General features: G+C 62.4%; 1 protein-coding gene across 6 annotated transcripts in view; it reads left to right on the top strand.

The window, feature by feature from the left end:
• The first annotated feature begins 1,381 nt into the window (after nt 1–1,381).
• Nucleotides 1,382–16,870, top strand: part of DMTN (dematin actin binding protein) — a 23,587-nt gene continuing 8,098 nt past the window's right edge. The window contains exons 1-3 of one of the 6 annotated variants that reach the window (XM_019514490.1): nt 1,382–1,472; nt 2,148–2,297; nt 16,647–16,710. The gene's annotated coding sequence lies outside the window, so the exon portion shown is untranslated. Of the gene's footprint in view, nt 1,473–2,147; nt 2,298–4,141; nt 4,510–6,707; nt 6,727–15,867; nt 15,898–16,646; nt 16,711–16,870 lie in introns of those variants that run through there. The other 5 variants (XM_019514492.1, XM_019514489.1, XM_019514491.1 and 2 more) reach the window with 5 other exon arrangements.

Raw genomic sequence — 16,870 nt, 5'->3', positions numbered from 1 at the left:
ACAGATTGGGTGCACGCAGCAGGCATGCCCTTGAATGCTGCGCAGCAGGACAAACTCCCCCGGAGCTGCTTACAAGCACCGGCATCTCTAGGGATGACGCCTGCCTGCTGTGCAGAGTGAAAGGCTGCATTTCAGCCCCCCCAGGGCAGCTCTCACCTTTCCTTCCCTGCAGCAGTGCCCACTGCTTTGTCCCACCAGTCTCAGGCGCCAGGGGGCACCAGCAGGCTGCAGGTTGGAGTGGAAAAGGCAACTCATTGCATCACTTGTTTTTTGCTGGGCCTCTGGCTCTGGGCTCTCAGGGGAAGGGGCTGGGATCTTTCCCCTCACATGCAGAGCAAGCCCTTCCCCGAGTATCTGTGCCAGGTGCATCGCAGGGACAGCTGTGGGGGCTGTGCCCCAGATTCAAGGCCTTGTGTGGATAGCGGGCACTGCCAGGTGGTGGGGTTTCTGGTCACAGGGCAGGCAGAGCCCACTGTTGGCCACTCAAAGGGTCAATCCTGAGAAGTCAGGCTTCCTTCCTCCTGGTTACCTCCTGGGGTTGTTCCTTTACAGGGGACCGAGGAGAAGAGGGAGTGCTGAAATAGCAGCAGGCACTAAAGTGAGGGTGTGTGTATGTGCGTAGGGGCCAGAGCAGCACAGCACCCTCCGTGTATGGCAGACAGCTCACACCAGCGTGGGTTTGTGTGTGGAGAGGTACGCGTGTGTAGGTGTGTCGGGGTCACACCAGCACAGCACCCTCTGTATATGTGTGCACCAGGTGCTACTGAACTGTATGATGGATGCCAGCGATGTGAGATGAACGCAAATCCGCACCCCGTTGTGCGGGTGACCCCTGCTTGCACCCACGTGTCCCAGGGCTTTGTCCCCATTGAGAAATGGAGGGGGAGCACAGAGGCGCAGGCTGTATCCCTCGCCAGCCCTATATAGGACACTTGTGCATAAATTAGGTCCGGAAGCAAGTGCCGTGGCAGTCCTTCCCGTGGTGACTCCCAGCTGCTTGGTGCCAGCGTGGGCTCATCCTGATGGGGGCTTGCTGGGGAAGGCGGTGCAGGGGAGGTTCCTGCTACACTAATCAATGGGGTGGGGGTCTAACCTGGAGTTGCAGCTCCCCCATGCAGCAGGGAAGGTGCCTGCGGGGTGTTGTGCACGTCCTGGGAGGGGAGATCTGCCTCCCCAGGCACCCCTGGGTGCAGGGAAGAACCTGAGCCGTCACCCCACCTCCTCCCCATGCCCCGCAACACCCGTGCCCTGCGGCTGGGCCGTCTGCCGGAGCCATAAGGATCTGATGCTGCAATTTATCCCTCGCCTCCAGCCCTGCTGCCGTCGCTGCTGCTCACTCCAGCCCCGGGTTGCCGAGGGAGGCGGTCGCCGTAGCAACGTGCAGTGCGGTGGAGGGAGGAGATGCTGGGAGCAGGGATGGCTCCCCGTGGAAGGGCGAACCTGCCTGCAGTAGGGGATGCGCTCCCTTGAAGGTAGGTCCCTTTTGCTGCTCTCCTTTCTCATCGTGCCTCCGGCTCGCCCTGCGCCCGTTGCGCTTGCCAGACCCAGAGGGATGCATTTCGGGCTCGCTGCACCAAGGGGAGGGAGCCTGGGGTCGGGGTACGGCTAGCTTTGGCCTACCAGAGGGGTGTGCGGGGCTCAGCACTGCCAAGCTGCGGGCGGTCCTGTGGCAGCCCAGGGGCTAAACACCCTGTCTGCTCACTCAGCTCCAAGGCGGGTGCCGGCTGTGCGTGTGTGTGCCGGTGGGGCAGCACGCGCGTGCCCGTCTCCAGATGTGCGCAGACGATGGACATGCCTGGGGCAGCCTGAATGTGCCAGCCGATCTGTGTGCGTGCTGGGGTGAAGAGTGCCCCTGCGTGTGCCGGGCACGGGGAGATGGCATAGGCGTGTGACGCCGCACACAAATTTCTGTGTGTCCATCTTGAGGGAGACAGAAACTCCTCCCCGCTCGCCAGGCTGTGCTGCAAGCTACTGCAAAAGGAGCCCTCTCCCGGCAGGGGCTCAGTGACATCCCTCTTCCAACCTGCCCCCGCCCCTCTGCTGCTGTCCTCTTGGGAGCCCCTCCTGCAGTGACACCTGGCCCAGGAAATGGCCTGGAGATGAGCCTGGTTGAGCAAGCACATCACCTGGTGGGTTTCTCCCGGCAGACACGGCTGCGTTGGCTCGGTGACTTTGCCGGTGGAGTCCCGGTGGCTTCTCCGAAACCCCCAAGTCCCTGCTGAGAGACCCTGCAGCACCCTGCATCCGCAGAGGGGACGGTGCCAGTCGCTGAGGGGCACTGCCCATCACAGCATCTGGTAAGGAAACCCAGAGGTGGGAAGGCCAATCTGAAACGTGGCCCTGTCTACTCGGTGCTGGTCCCCATACCTGGCAAGGGCCCAATGGGTCCGTCGGTGGGGGTGCACCTGCTGCTTGGGGTGCAGTTCCCACCTCTGGTTTCTGGCCTCGTTTCATTAGCTCTTTGTCTGGATGCTCGGGCTGGGAGGCGTCTGGCGTGAGTGGGCCTTGCGGCATTCTTCACGCCTGAGAAACTGGGTTAGCATGCATCTGCCTGCCATGCCACATGTGGGCCATCGATTATTCATGGGGCACCGGAGGTGCGGGCCACTTTCCAGAGTGATGGGGTCGGATCCAGAGTGCAGCGGAAAGGATTCCAGCCGGGAAAAGCGTGAGGTTAGATGATAGCCAAGGTGTACACAGTGGGAGCCAGGATGCCCCCAGTCTCCTCCAGCCCCACCAGTTGGCAAATGCGTGTCTGTTTTGTCCCTTGGCTATGTAGGAGTAACAGTGGTTCTGCACTTTGGGAGCAGCCCCTGGACAAAAAGTGCCAGGAAAGTGCAAAGTGCTGTCATTATTATGACCATCACCCCCTTGGTGAGCAAGGGCTTCCCTGCACGCCCTTCTTCCTGTGACCCGCCCCATTTCCCCTAGGCATCCTTCAGGGTGTGCTAGGCTATGGGCAGGACCTCCGGGCTCTCCTCGTGGCTGCAGATGTGCTTGGGGAAGCGTTCAGCTTGCAGTCCTCCCTTCTCACCCCAACTCCAGAGCTGGCTGGTTAGGGGGAGGGATGGCCAAGGAGTCTGGATGGAGGTGGTTGTGGTGAAGGGACTCCTGAAGAGGGAGCCCTTGGATTTAGCTGGACGTCCAGCACCACCAAAGCTGCCTTGGCTCAAACACTGGGGGCTGGGGAAGGGCAGAAGCATGCGTCTTCTGGCCTAAACCCTTTGGTGCCACTGCCCTGTGCCAGTCCCTTGTGTCTGGCTCTGTCTCCACTGTAGTTCAGGGTGCACGGGGTGTTCTGGGAAGTTTGTGTTGCGATTTGCACCGGCAGGGGTTTTTGCACGAGACCTGACCTGCCGGAGCCCCTGAGCCTGGCGCAGGCAGGGAACCCGCTGCTCTCCCGGTGAGCTGCAATATAACAGGGAAGGGGCACCTGCCGGGAGCCTGCAAGCTGGCAGAAGCAAAGTGTGTTTCCACCTGGATCTTCAGCCAGAGAGAAATCCCAATCACTGAGCTGGCCCTGATTGGGGCTGGGCTGGGAGACTGTCCAGGGAAACTGGAGCGGCTGCCAAAGTTTGTTGTGGCGATCCATTAGCCGACGCTCCTGCCTTTGGGTCAGATGGGAATCAGTGCTGCAGGCTGGTGCTGGGCTGCCGGGTAAGCTCCTGGTCTGTTGTGGGATGAGCGAGTTCCTTACAGGGCATTGTTTCCCCAACGTAGGGCGCCAGCTGTCCCGGTGGTCAGCCAACCACCCCGTTCCACCCCAGAAGTGGCTGCCCAACAGCAGCGCTCCAGACGTGTACGGCCTCCTTGCTCTCCAGCCGCGCCAGCCAGCCACAGCGCAGGATGTGTCATCTGACGTGACGTCTCCTGAATTTTCTGGGGAGAAATTCTGCTGGTGGCTCTTTCCCACCCCCTCCAATAATTTGGCTGTCTTATTTTTGGCACCAGGAAGGAGCCGGACAATATGCATTGAGAGGCGTTGTTTTAGGTCGCGCTGCGAGAGGGAGGCAGGGCGGGCGGGCGCGAGAGCAGTCACCTCTCACAAATACTGCTTCGTCATGATGCTGGCTAATTCTCCTCTTGTTCAGAAATGGTCTGAGCCAGCAGGAGAGGTGGGGAGTGGTGCGCGCACACGCAAACACATGCACTCACACACATACTCTCTGACTGGCTTCCTAAACCCACCCCGCTATCACCGCTCAGGGCTTTGCAGGCACTGCCTCTGGGGCTGGGAGATACACACACACCACACACACGAGCATGCAGGGGACTAGCACACTCTCAGCTAGACCCCGACAGCGCAGCAGCTAGACCCAGCAAGGACAACCGGCTGGATTGGCTCTAATACTGCCAAGCCGGAGGCAGAAGGAGGGGAGGACAGGCGACTGCAGGCAGGGGAGCAGGCGCTGGGCTCCTGGGGCTTCTTGTTGTTATTGCTCGCGGCTTGTTTTTCGGGCTGGAAAGCCATGCGGGATTCCTGGAAGAGGCTCCGGTAGCTCCAGCTGGGTAAGTCAAGCGCTCGGCTCTGCTATCGCATTGAGCTTGCACTTGGTCCCTGCCGCGGCCCGGTGGGGGCGAGGGGCGGGAGGCACATTCCAGGCAGATGCCGTTCCACGCCGGTGCCCGCTCACAGGCGGGGAGGCTGCGGGTAGCATCACCGGTGCCTCCTCCTGCCCTGCTCGCCTCATGCTTCTCTCATTGCTTTTCTGACCCCTTCCCTGCCCTCCCCTGATTTATTTTTCCTCTTCGGCCGCTCATCTGCGTCCTCTGGCTTGCAGCAGGCCTCTTGCTCCCCCCAGGCACCTGGGACAGGGGTGGAGGCCTCAAGGTTGGGCATCACAAATGGCGTAGTTCCCATAAGTGCCCCGGGCATGACGGGGGCGGGGGGTTCGGGTGTCACAGTGAGGTTCGGGCTCACAGCGGGTTGCTGTGCCAGGGTTTTGGGGCTGGGCACTGCTGTCTGGGAGTGGTTTGGTGTGGAGTAAAATGCCTGGGGTTGGGCTGTTCGAGATGCTGAGCCAGGCAGCGACAACTGATGGGGTCACGGAGCAGCGGTGGGTGCTGAGATTCCTGCGCCGCGCCCCGGAGTCGGTAAGTTTGGAGAGGAACAGGGGTGTCCCTGGTTTCTGACAGCAAAGCGGCTTCCCCGGCTGCCTTTCTGAGTGGGCACAGAAAAGCCCTGGCTCTTCCCGCCCCACCCAGCAAGGGCACACCCAGCACTCATGGCAGGCAGGCCAGAAATGCTGCCCGGCTGGGCCTTTTGATAGCCGTTTCCTCCTGAGATGTGTGTTAGTGACTAGCAGGAAAGCGCTAGCCGGGCATGCTGCCCTCATGGCTGCGTGTCCCCCGCCCTGAGTGGGTCATGCTGCCCTCACAGCTGCATGCCCCCCCCCCATCCAGCTGCAGGCTCCCATAGAGCAGCCTGCTTCCTCCAGCTGTGCTTGGCAATGCCATTGTGTGCCCTGCTGCTCCCAGGGCTGCGATGGGCATGCATCGAGGGCCTGCAGCCTCCCCAGGACCGTCTATGGGCTGAGCAGAGCACCAGCAGCCCCCAGACTCGCAGGAGAGCAGCAGAGGGTTGCAAGCCACGAGCAAGACATAGGAGTAGGAGGGAGGCGGTGGATGGGCTCCAGTAATGAGTTGGAGGGCCAGGAGAGGATGTCTCAAGGGCGCCGGCCCCTTGGCCTGCAGGTCACAGGTCAGAGAGCAGCCTGGGTCAGCACTGAGCCACAGCCGTGCCAGTGGGCAGCAAGTGTGCAGGGTCCAAGCAGGCCAGGGACCCCAGCGCAACAAGCCCTGCTAGTGGACAGCAGCAGGCAGCCCGGGGTTTATCAGCCAGCAGAGGCTGGACCCCGCTCCTGCTCCAGCAGAGGCAAGGCAGGAGCCGTGCTGGGTGGGAGGGGGCAGACTCAATGGCAGCTGGGCCACGATGCCAGGCCAGTCCTGGAGCTGGACACCCACTGCTTGCAGGCAAAAGGGCTCCTGGCTCACTGTGGGACGGGGATGCTCATGGGATCGGGAGGCAGGGGTGGCCTTCTTACGTACCCAGCTCCGCCTGAGGCCTCCAGGCCTGCTCATAGGGGCAGGTGTGTTGGAGACGACACAGCTCCAACCCCGGCCTCACCTGGAGTCCCGCAGCTCTGGGATTTCACTCTGGCCTGTAACAGATTTCTGCTCCAGCGGTGGGCTGGGACCGGTGGGCTGGGACCGTACAGCATCCCTAGGGCTCTGGTCCAGCGAGCTGGTACAGACCTGCTGGCACCGCAGCAGGAGGAGAAGGGATCGGTCTAGCCGCGCCATGACACTGGAGATGGCCGTCCAGCTGGTGGGTGGGTGGGTAAGGAAGGGCAGAGCTCCTTGGGGTGCACCAGCTGCTGGGATGCAGGGGCTCTGGCTGGCCTGGTTCTGGGATGAGGATGGGAGGGACTGGACATGCTGGAGAGTGGAGGCCTGCCAGGGGCCACCGTTTCCATGTCCCTCTTTCTGTTGCTGTTCCTGTGCATGAAGCTCGCTGGGGGCTGGGCTTGGCTGGGTGATCATTACTGGCATCCAGCCTCGCCCGTCTCCATGTCTGTGGCCTGGTTGGTGATCATCCCTGTGTTGTTTTGCGTGGCACTGGCGTGCTCAGGCTCGCGGCAGGCAGTCCAAGCCCCTGCCCTGCGGAGCGTGCGGTTGTGGTGTGCAGGCACAGGGGCAGCTCGGGGAAGCCGCTGGAAGCACTGAGTGAGCATCTCGGAGCTGCTTGCAGGGTTTGTGCCGCTGTCCCCGGCAAGGGCAAAGCCAGGGGGTGATGCTGGGGGCTTGTGGCTCTGTTCACCCACCTTGCCCTACAGGAAAGAGGTGAACAGGCCCTCGCCTCTCCATGCACCGCGTTGCTTTTCAGCAGGCTGCCGGCTCAGGAACCCCGTTCGGTGACGAGAGCCAAGGTGGGGCTGGCGGGGGCCGCCTAGCAGCAAGAGGGAGAGGTGGGCAGAGGTTATGGGGCAGGTCTGGGTACTCCACTGCTCCCTGTGAGCAAAGGAGGTCACACAGGGTTTGCTTTATCCTGGCACTATTGGTCCGGTTTGTGCTGGAGAGCCGGCCTTTCTCGGCTGGGCTCGCTGTGCGGGGGTTGATCTCTGCTGGCCCTGTCTGCGCTGGAGGGTACGGCTGTGCGGATGGGAGCGGAAATGTTGCTCAAGCGTGGCATGGACTTGCACCTCTGGTGTATATGCAGAGACACATGTGTATAAGCCTGTCCCTCTGGGGCTTTTCCCTGCATAGGAAACCAGAGGCTGTGCCAGCCCTGGGCGGTTTCAGAGCCGGAGCGTGCGCCCCTTTCAGTGCAACCTGGTTCTTGAGAGCGCTCCCAATCCCTGGGCACCTCCCGCCAGCGTTGAATAAGAGGCAGCGCCTGCGCTGCTGGACCCCGCCTGGTTACCTCGGCTGGCCATCCCGGAGCAACCCGCTGGCTTAGTGCTGGTGCTGCCCGTCAGGCCCTTGGTTGTGCCTGCCTGGGTGTATTTTTTTGCAACGTGCTACACAAATGCTTCGTAATAAGGGCCGGGGACCAGGCTGGGAGCGTTAGCAAGGCACTGCTGCTCTGTGCTTCGGGCAGGGAGCGGCCTGCCAGGGAAACTCGCCCTGCTGAAGAATGAGCCCCCGCCCCTGTGCCGGGGGGTCCCAGGGGGCCCTATGGGCTGAGGCCAAGCATTCAACCCCTGCCTGCCCAGCCCTTCCCCCCAGGGTCGGGTTCTGCTGACGCTGCAGCTTTGCCAACAGGTTGTAAAGCTAGAAGGGGCTGCGGGAGCCCGGAGGGAGCCAGGTTGGCTTTGAAGTGCCTCGGAGAATAGCGGGCCTGTCTCCTGCCTCCCAGCCCCACCGCGGAGCCAGCCTGCTGGCACCGGGGCCTTCTTGCCTGGCTGCCTGTTCCCAGCCTTGCCTTGCTGTGGCTGGCCGTGAGAGCTCAAGCCTCGGGGATTGCGATGCCTCCCCCAGGTGCCAGACTCCAGGGTTAACTGGAGAAGGGCCCCGCACGTAGTGGGGGTAGTGCCACTCAGCTGGGTGCTTGTACAGGGCATGCACAAAGTGCAAGGCACCGCAGGTGTGGACTGGCACCTGGCCCCTGCAAACCGAGAGAGAAGGGGCTGGTGCCAGTGCGACGCCCGGGAGCGGGGTTAGGGCACCGCAGGCAGCAGCTGCCTGGGGCCAGGAGCTGGTTGCATTAGCAGCCGTCTAATAGCCAAGCAGCCCAGCTGATGCAAGTGCTGGTTCCCTGCAATAAATAAGGGCCGAGCCTTTGCCAAAAGTTGATGAGCCTACCCATGGTGCTCAGGAAAGGAAGGGGGAGTCCTGCCTCCTCCTGGGGCCCCAGGGTGCTTTGGGTGCCCCCGTCCCAGGATCTGGGGAGGGGAAGGGAGGCTGCTGGGGGCTGGCTACTGTGGACATACACACATGCCCCCGACGCCCCCAGCGCTCAGTCTGGGTGTGGCAGTGGCCCTCCACTGCCCCAGCACCGAGCCCCGGCCTGCTTCCTCTCCCCCACACACCAAAGAGATGCTCTCAGCAGAGGCCTCCCGGCGCCTCGCCTAGAGGATGAGCAGGCTAATCCCACTTTAAACCCAGATTACATGTCACGTGGGCCTTCTCCGTGCCCCACTGCACCGTGGCCACCCCCTCTCCAGCACGCAGGGCTAACTAAAAGGGCATCAGGGCCACAGTCAGACTCTGGCCACGCAGGAGCTGTGCTCCTGGTCTGAGCAGGGCCATTGCACTGGTATGGGGGGGATCAGGAGAGTCAGAGCCCCCTGCCTCCAGTCTCAGCTCCTGCGTGCGGATGACTGTGCTGGGTCTGTGGCAGCAGGCAGCAGTGATGCCTTGTGCTTGCAAGCTGTGGGTCCGAGGCCGTGTCTTACAGCTGGGATCCGTACAGCCCAGCTATGCTTATCCCACAGGGCCTGGCCTAGGAGCAGCCACTTTATCAGTGGCACGTGCTGCCCAGAAGCTGGCAGGGTGCGGGCTCTGCCGGTGTGTGCCGCTTGAAGCCAGAGAGTGGGCCCCTTTGGCTGAAGGCAGGGATGCTACGAGCCTGTTGCTTCAGCACTTAGCAGCCACCTACACAGCTGAGTGGGCTGGAAGGGAGCTGTCAGTCTTGGCTCTGCCCTGCCCCGTGCCACCCCCCCTGCCGTGAGCAAGCTTCCCTGGTTGGGGAAACGTAGCCCAGCCACTGTACTGCCCAGGGTGCTGCACACGCGAGAGCCGCCCCCCAGCCAAGCACCTCTGCTGGGTGTTGTTAAACAGCTTGGGAGGGACAAACTGAGAGCAAAAGAAGAGCAAGGCCCCTGGGGAGGGCAGAGAAGGAAAGCAGGGCTGGATGCAGATGGAGCTGGGTCCAGCGTCTGCGTCTCCCGTGGCAGTGCCACCACCTTGCTGCGCGGGGTGGAGCAAAGCAAGCTCATAGGGCCAGGCGCGGCTGCATCGTCCCAGTCTCTGTAGGCAGCTCAGCCAACAGACTAGATCACTGCCTGGGGCTGGCCAAGCACCGTCTTCCTCCGCATGGCCGCCACGGCTCTTGTTGGCTGGCCGCTGAGGTCTCCTTTCAGCCGGGGGGGCAGAGCGGCAGCTGCTTTCTCACCTGCTCTCTCCTGCACAGGGCCCAGCTGGCACTGCGCTTGCTCAGGCAAACTCACAGGTCCTGTCCCCTTCAGTGCCCCGTCGGCCCCAGGCAGCTCCATGGACACAGGCTGCCCTGAGCTAGCGACTGCTCCCTGCCCATCATTCTCAAGCAGGATGGTTGCTGGCCGAGGATGCACCGGGCAGGGGACAGGGCAGAGGCACTGGAGAGTATGATCCATGCTGCCCGCCCTGCGGGTGAGTGCGTCCGGCACTAGGCTGGGCGGGTGGTGTATTGGCTAGTGCTTGCTCGCGCTGCACTGCAGGAGAGAGCAAGCCGCTGTCTCCCACCTGGTGATTTACAAGCCATTATCGCCACTCAATCGCAGCATTAAGATTTCATGGTGAGGCTGTGCCTAATGGACTCAGCTGGTGTTGGTCGGGGAGGGAAGAGGCGGTGGCTGGCTTGGTGTGCATCAACAGGAAGCCGGGGGGGGGCTGGAGTGTAGCCAGGCTGCAGCGGTGAGGATGGCATGGTGGCGAATGCACCTTCTTCCGTCTTCGCCACAGCGGGGCTGAAGCTGGGGTCTTGCCAGCATGGGCAGAGGCTAACGGCACGCAGGCTGCACTAGGCTGGCACTTGTGGGGCGCTGGCTTCTGTCACACGCACCAGTGTGCCCAGGGTCCCCCATCGGGCAAAGGGGGTGACCATCACTGAGTCCGAGTGAAGAGAGTCCTTGGGGTGCTCTTGTCAGGGGTGGCGGTAGATCTATCCCTGCTCCCGCACGTGGGTGCCTGCAGGGACCCAGCGCTGAGGTGGAAGGAGCACGTTGCACGGGGCAGGGGCTCTCCGACCTAGCGACTGACGGCCCGGGTGACTTGGGACGGCATCTGTTTGGGAGAGGCAGGCACAGCGGGGCAGTGGGTACGGCGCAGACCTGGATTCGAGTGTGTGCCGGCACTCCCGAGTTGCAGCCAAGCTGGAAGTTGTGCCAGCCTCACCCCCGCTGGCTTCACAGGGGCTGTGCCCATGGCCGGTGGGAGAGTCCCTCCCACTGCCTTGGCCTCCGTTTCTTTACTTCCCTCCCAGGGCACCCTGAAGCTGAGCTCCCTATGCGCCGGCGGGGCTCGGGGCTCCTTGGGCAGGAGGTGCCCCAGAAATGCCAAGGGCTTGTGGCTTGCTTATGGTTGCACCTGAAAGGCCTCGTGTGCAGGGGACAGGGCCAGGCCTTGCCCACCATGGACCTGCTTGAGCCCTTGAGTCCGAGCAAATGTGTGCGTGTACGTGTGTGTGTGTGTGTGTGTGTGTGTGTGCACATGCACCGGGGCGTGTGTGTGTCTACAAGGCAGCTCACCTTCTTGGAAGTGCTGTCAGCAAGTATGTCCCTGTCCAGCCCTGCTCTTGCTGATGCTCGGGGCAGGGGTAGGCAGAAGGCAGCTTGGATCCCTCCAGACTGCAGCTGATGGTGAGGATTTCCCTGTTCCCTGCCCCCCGCAAAAGGATATTGGCCCTAATCCCCCTGGGGCAGAGGGAGAGTGGGCTGAGGAGGAGGCTGAGGTGGGCAGGGTAGCCCCGATGCCGAAGTACCAGCACGTCTAATCCAAGGCACCTGTCTCCCCTCTATCCTGGGATGGGGCCGCGAAGCACAGAGGAAGCCTTGGCCTGTGCCAGAGCACTGGGGTACTGGGCTGGGAAGCAGAGGGTCCATCCAGGACTGGGCACAGCATCAGCTGGGAGTGTAAGGAGCCTCCATACGGGATGTCCCCTAGCCCTGTCCCTCGCTGTCCAGACCCCGAGCACTTCCTTAGCCCCATCCCACGCGCCCTGTGGGCTGGCCGGCCGCAGGCCCCGTCTGCTGCAGGAACTTGTGACCTCTCCCTATCCCCGGCCGGTTTATAGCTGAGAGTCTTTCCCATAGCAACCCTTGCTGGTGAAATACCAGGGGAGAGGAACAGCACGAGGCAGCGGCAGAGTCCCCGTGCGGAGGAGGAGTGCGGGAGGGAGGAGGGCATGGAGGAAGGGCAGGACACGAGCTGCGGCTTAAGCCCTCTCCTGGTGGTGGCTCCTGTCCTGGCCTCCTTCCTCTAGGCTGTGCAAAGACAGGCTTGGCCGCTGTGAGAAGTCCTTGAGGGGGCAAAGGCAGGGGAGAGCCAGTCTCCTAAATCATGTCAGCCCCGCTGTCCGCATGGACCTCCCGCCCCCACGCTGGCTCTCCACCCCCGGCACTGCGCTCTGAAAGGCGCTGTGCTGTGCTGTGCTGTGCTGTGCTGCGCTGCTCTCTAATCCTGCCCTTTATGCCACAGGCCAGTATGTGCATGAAGCATCCTCCGTGCCAGCCCCTGCCTCAGGGCCGGGCAGCAGAGCCAGGAGCACTTTCCCCAGCAGCCCAAGCCCCTGACAGGAGGGGGGGGTGGGTATGTTTGAATCGGGTACCCAGGTTGTAGCTATATTGATCTAGAAGCCAAAGGAATCAGGCCTCGTGGCGGAGGTGATATGTTTTATTAGACCAACTAGATTTTTGCACCCAAAAAAAAATTCTTTAATTTTCGCCTAGGCCTGAAGAAGGGTGTTTGTGCCTGACAGATTGCAATTAAAGAATTTTTTTTTTTTCTGGCAAAAATCTACTTGGTTTAATAAAAGATAGCACTTCTACCACGCGTCCTGACTCCTTTGTGTTTGAACCGGGCGTGCCTCTGTATGTGCATCTGATCTCCATGCCCTCGTGTGTCTGTGTTTGCCTGGCATTTTTTGCTCTGTGGCGTGGCTCTGTGGAGTACCAGAAACAGCTTGTGAATGAAAAGCTTGAAGAGGAGGGTTTTTTGTCTCTTGTCTCCTGCCCTGTGGCAGTGAGTGCCACAGCCTGTGTCCTGCTCTGGTCACAGACTGTCCCTGTGTGGGTAGCGTGCCTCTCCTCTGGCAGGGTAGAGGCAGAGGTGGCTCTCCAGGGTAGACCCCGGGCAAGCTTTGAGCACGGGGCAGAGCCCTCGGCCTGGCCTCTGTGCAGAGGGAGGGCAGGCAGCTGGCGCTCTCTGCCTGCTCGGCTTGTTCTTAGCTATAAGGAGTCCACGTAGGTAAGACTGCGAGCCCTGACCGCCTGGACAAGCTCCCAGCCAGGCACAAAACTCAGTGCTCTCCCAAGCTGCTGGGAGGCCCCGGGGCTGGGGCTGGTCTATGCCCTGGGGCCGGGTAGGAGGAGGAGAGATCACCCTTCTCTCCTGCTTGGTCCAGCTGGGGCCATGCGCCCTGCTCCCTCCTGGTGAACTCAGCCCAGCCCTGGGGACAGGGCGGCCAGCCTCTTTCGGGCAGAAGACCTGGCATCCCCAGCAGCTTCTCTCTGCTGCAGGAGGGTCTGGGGGGAGCAGGGAGCGCAAGGTGGGCAAGGGCAGGGCAGGCATGGGCTCCATGGCAGGTTGTACGTCGTTTTAGGATTGGGTTCCCGCTCCCAGCCCCCTCCCCTTGGAATTCATTGGAGCTCTGTTAAATCCATCAGCACCACACCGTGGCACGGTGCCCAGGTCAGCCGCGGCAGTCACGGCCCTAGGCAGCTCCGCCGAGACCCAGCTGGCTTTCGCCTGGTGCTTTTTCGCAGCCAGGCTTGGTGCAGGGCAGAACCGGCCCGGCTCCCGGCGCACGTGGACCCTGGGCCCTGCAATCAGAATCCCAAACACGCAGGACCCGGCCTTATCTCTGGTGCCAGCAGCCGGCGCCCGGGCGCGTGGTCTCAGGGCCCTGCGCCTGCCAAGAAGGGCTTGGGCTGCTGGAATCACTGGCCCTGGGAGATTGGAGGTTGCCATGGAGAGTCCAGCTGCTGATTTGGGCAGAGGCACATCTGTCTGCTCCTGATAGTGCAGAAGTGCACGGCAAACAGCCATAAGCCTGACTGCGTGAGAAGGGGCAGGGGCTAGGGACAGCCCTCCCCTACTATGCCCCTCTGCTCCTTTTCTTCACCCCACGACACCTATCTCTCCGTCCCCGTCAGCTCTCTGCCCTTCTCCTCTCTCGGTCCCTCTCCCCATCTCTATCTCCTTATCCGGGTGCTCGTCCCATTCTTTGTCTGCCTTGCTGTCTGTCTTCTGCCCTCTGCCCATCCATCTGTCTGTGCATCCGGATCGGTTATGGTCATTTAGGCTCCAGCCCAGTGGGTCTGCAGACTCCCCCGGTTCCTACCAAGCCCAGCCCTGCCTCGTATTGATCCACCTCATTTAAGCTGGCGCGCACATGGCTCCAGCGGCCCGGGGCAGAGACGCTGCTCTTGCAAACCTATCATTCTCCTCCAGCTTGCCCTGCCGTCCTGGGGAGCAGGGCGGGAGCCCTGGGTAAAGGGTGTGGGAGCCGGCAGCCGCAGGCCCTGGGGGCTGCTAGGGATGGAGCAATTTCCCATGATGTGATTATGCTCAGTAACGTGATTATCATCTAAAAATATCCACTTGTCGCTCTGTAGGGGAGGCCTGAGCAGCTGCTTGGCTTCACCCTGACAGCCCAGTGCAGGCAAATGGGGCTCGTGTGCTAGGGCTCGTGTGAAGCAGTGGGAAGGGCTCGTGGAGGAAAAGTTTGAGGATGAAGGTTTTTCTCTGATTCGTTCAGAGCCCGCTGCATTCAGCCTTGGGCTGGGCCCTGCATGGAGACAGGACCCGGAGCAGAGAGGAGGCAGGCAGCTGGCGCTCTCCCTTGCCCTTAGCTATGAGGCACTAATGCTGAGTCTTGTGCTGGGTGCAAGGTAGGGTGTGAAATGGGTTTGTCACAGGCACTGGGGGAGGCCTGGATCGCTTGGCCCCAGGCGCCCAGACCAGCGGGGCGGTAAAATGGACTGGGCCTCCACCCCGGAGCTGTGCTGAGCAGCCCTATGCCCCGAGCACTTGCGGCTCCCGTCAGCAGCGACGAGAGCCTGGCTTCCCGTCACCGCCGGCCAGCCGGGAGGGCTCTGCTAATCTGCTCCAGGCAAATCCCAGCCTCTGCAGAGCCGTTCCCCGAGAGCCTGGGAATCCAGCCCTGGCTTTGCCAGCAGCAGGGCCCCTGGAAAGTCTGAGCTCATGGACACCGGTCTGGTCGGATGCTCAGCCTGACAACGCATCCTTCTCCAGCATCCTTCGCGCACAGAGAAAGAGGCTTTCACTGCCGGACAGAGCGGACCTTTGCCCTTCCTGCCGCCTCCTGCCGAGGGCTGCTGTGCACTTCACCAGCCCTCTTGAACCGCAGGTCACAGCCCTGTCCTGGGAGGGAGGCAGGCAACAAGACCTCCTGCAATAAGGCAGTAGGAGTAGCGGGGGACCCAAAGCTGCATGACACCTTGGGCATGTGTAGAAAAGGATATCTGTCCGTCTGCTGGCTCCCGGGGCTGGAAGGAAGATAGTCGGACCTGGCATGCTTGCCCGCAGCAGGGCACCCAGAGTCCCACCGGCCAAAGACAGGCCTGGATCGTCTCTGAGCCTGCAGAGGTGCTGGCAGGGGTGAGTGCTGGGGGACATGGGGCTCTTCCCGTGCATCCTGAGGAGCAGGCCTGTCTCTGGGACATCCTATCCAGAGACACAGGGACGGCAGCCACGCCGCGGGGCAGCGCTGCAGAGGGAGAAGGACGCTGGAGCAGGAAGGCTCGGAGCAAGCCTTGCTCCTGGATGGAGAGGAGAGGAGAGGAGGCAGCTGTACCTGCCCAGTGACAGCACTTCCCTGCTAAGGCAAAGCTCCTCTTGCCCCACCTAGAGAGCCAGGGGCTGCCTCGAAGGCAGAAACAAGTGGACCCCAGCAATGCTGGAGCACACGAGGTCTCTGGCTTGCAGGTGCTGGATGCCATGAGCTGAGGACACAGGACGAGCCACCTCCTTCCTCTCTGAAACTGGGACAGGCCAGCAGCCTCTCGCAGCTGAGCAGTGATGATGTGCAAACCAGCACCCCCCATCCTGACACACACCCCACGCTTGCTCGGGGACAGTCTCTCCCGTCCACATCCTGCAGCCGATAACAGGTCACAGAGGCAGCCAGGACGCCCGCTCTGGGCCCGGGGTCGGGGGGATATCGATCGGAGGTGCCTCTGGCAGGCAAGTGCGTCTGAAGGACGAGGGTTGGGTTTCAGCTCTCGGACCCGAGCGCGGTGCGTGCAGGGGGTGGGGAGGGCCTGGGGCTCCAGCGCTCGGAGACGCCACTTGTGGATCTGATAAGGCGCTGGCAGGGAGCGGGGCAGCCGTGCGGCTCCGTCACGTGTCGCCTCCCCATGCGAGAGGCGCGCATGTAGCGCAGGGGGCTTGCCAGACCTGCGGCTTGGACCCGAGGCCAGGCCGCCCGACCCTCTCCTCAGCACCAAGCCTCAGGTAACGCGCATCAGACCTGCAGCCCTGGCCCCACGCGCTTGGCAGTGACCCCCAGAGGCCTTGCAGCGGTACCTGTGGGTGGGAAGGCAGAGCAAAGGGTCTAGCCCTGCCGGCACCAGACGCAGAGGAGTGGAGATAACAGCAAGGCGGCCTTTGGCACAGCCATCCTCGCGCCCGCCTCACCCTGTCTGTCCCTGCCCTTGCATGTAGGGCAGGCCGGCCGAGGATGCCTGTGCTGTCCCTTGCCGTGGCGTAGTACCACCTGCCCGGGGGTTAGCCGGGGGTGCAAGCAGAGCTGCGCCCCCGCCATCCATGCACCGCTCCAGAGGCTTCCTGGAAGACCCTTGTTGTACGGTGCGAGGCGGGGAGGGCAGGATAGGGGGGGAGCTGGCCGGTGTGTGTCATTGCCGGCAGCCTGGGAGGCGTCCAAACTCTCTGTCGCTTCCCATTGTGTGGAGAACAATGGCTCAAAACAAGTGCGGTCCTCCCTCTGCTCAGTGCATGGAAAGATTCAAGGGGGGAGAAGGTTTCTTCCAGGCCAGGAGCCTGGGCTGGCTGAGATCAGGCACTGCCCACAGCAGCAAAGCTGCAGCAAGCTGGGACTGCAGCCATCCGCGTGAGCGCCAGACTGGGCTGGACACGTGCTGGGCGGATGCCAGGACCCCTCTCGGCGCGTGACCCTGCCCTGGCTGGACAGCTGCAGGCCATGCCTGGGATCTCACCTCTCCCCCTCTCCGTCCCCATTGCAGAGGGAGCCCGTGACCCACGGCCTGGCATAAGAGTCCAAAGGGATGTGGAGACACAGAACTGCTGGTACGTGAGCGCCTGACCAGGCCACGACCCCTGGCCCCCTCCTGCCCCAGGGCCAACCACTAACACGGGCCCAGCTGAGAGCCAGCTGGGTCTCAGCACTGCAGTCCCTCCCGCTCGGCCAAGCTTTGCCAGGCTCCAGTCCCTGCAGCCCCCCCCCCCC

This window comes from Gavialis gangeticus, unplaced genomic scaffold, assembly GCF_001723915.1.
Source record: "Gavialis gangeticus isolate Ggan-Ray unplaced genomic scaffold, GavGan_comp1, whole genome shotgun sequence".
Taxonomy (NCBI): domain Eukaryota; kingdom Metazoa; phylum Chordata; order Crocodylia; family Gavialidae; genus Gavialis; species Gavialis gangeticus.
Note: the sequence above shows the minus strand (reverse complement) of the source record. Positions and strands in the feature narration are given on the sequence as shown.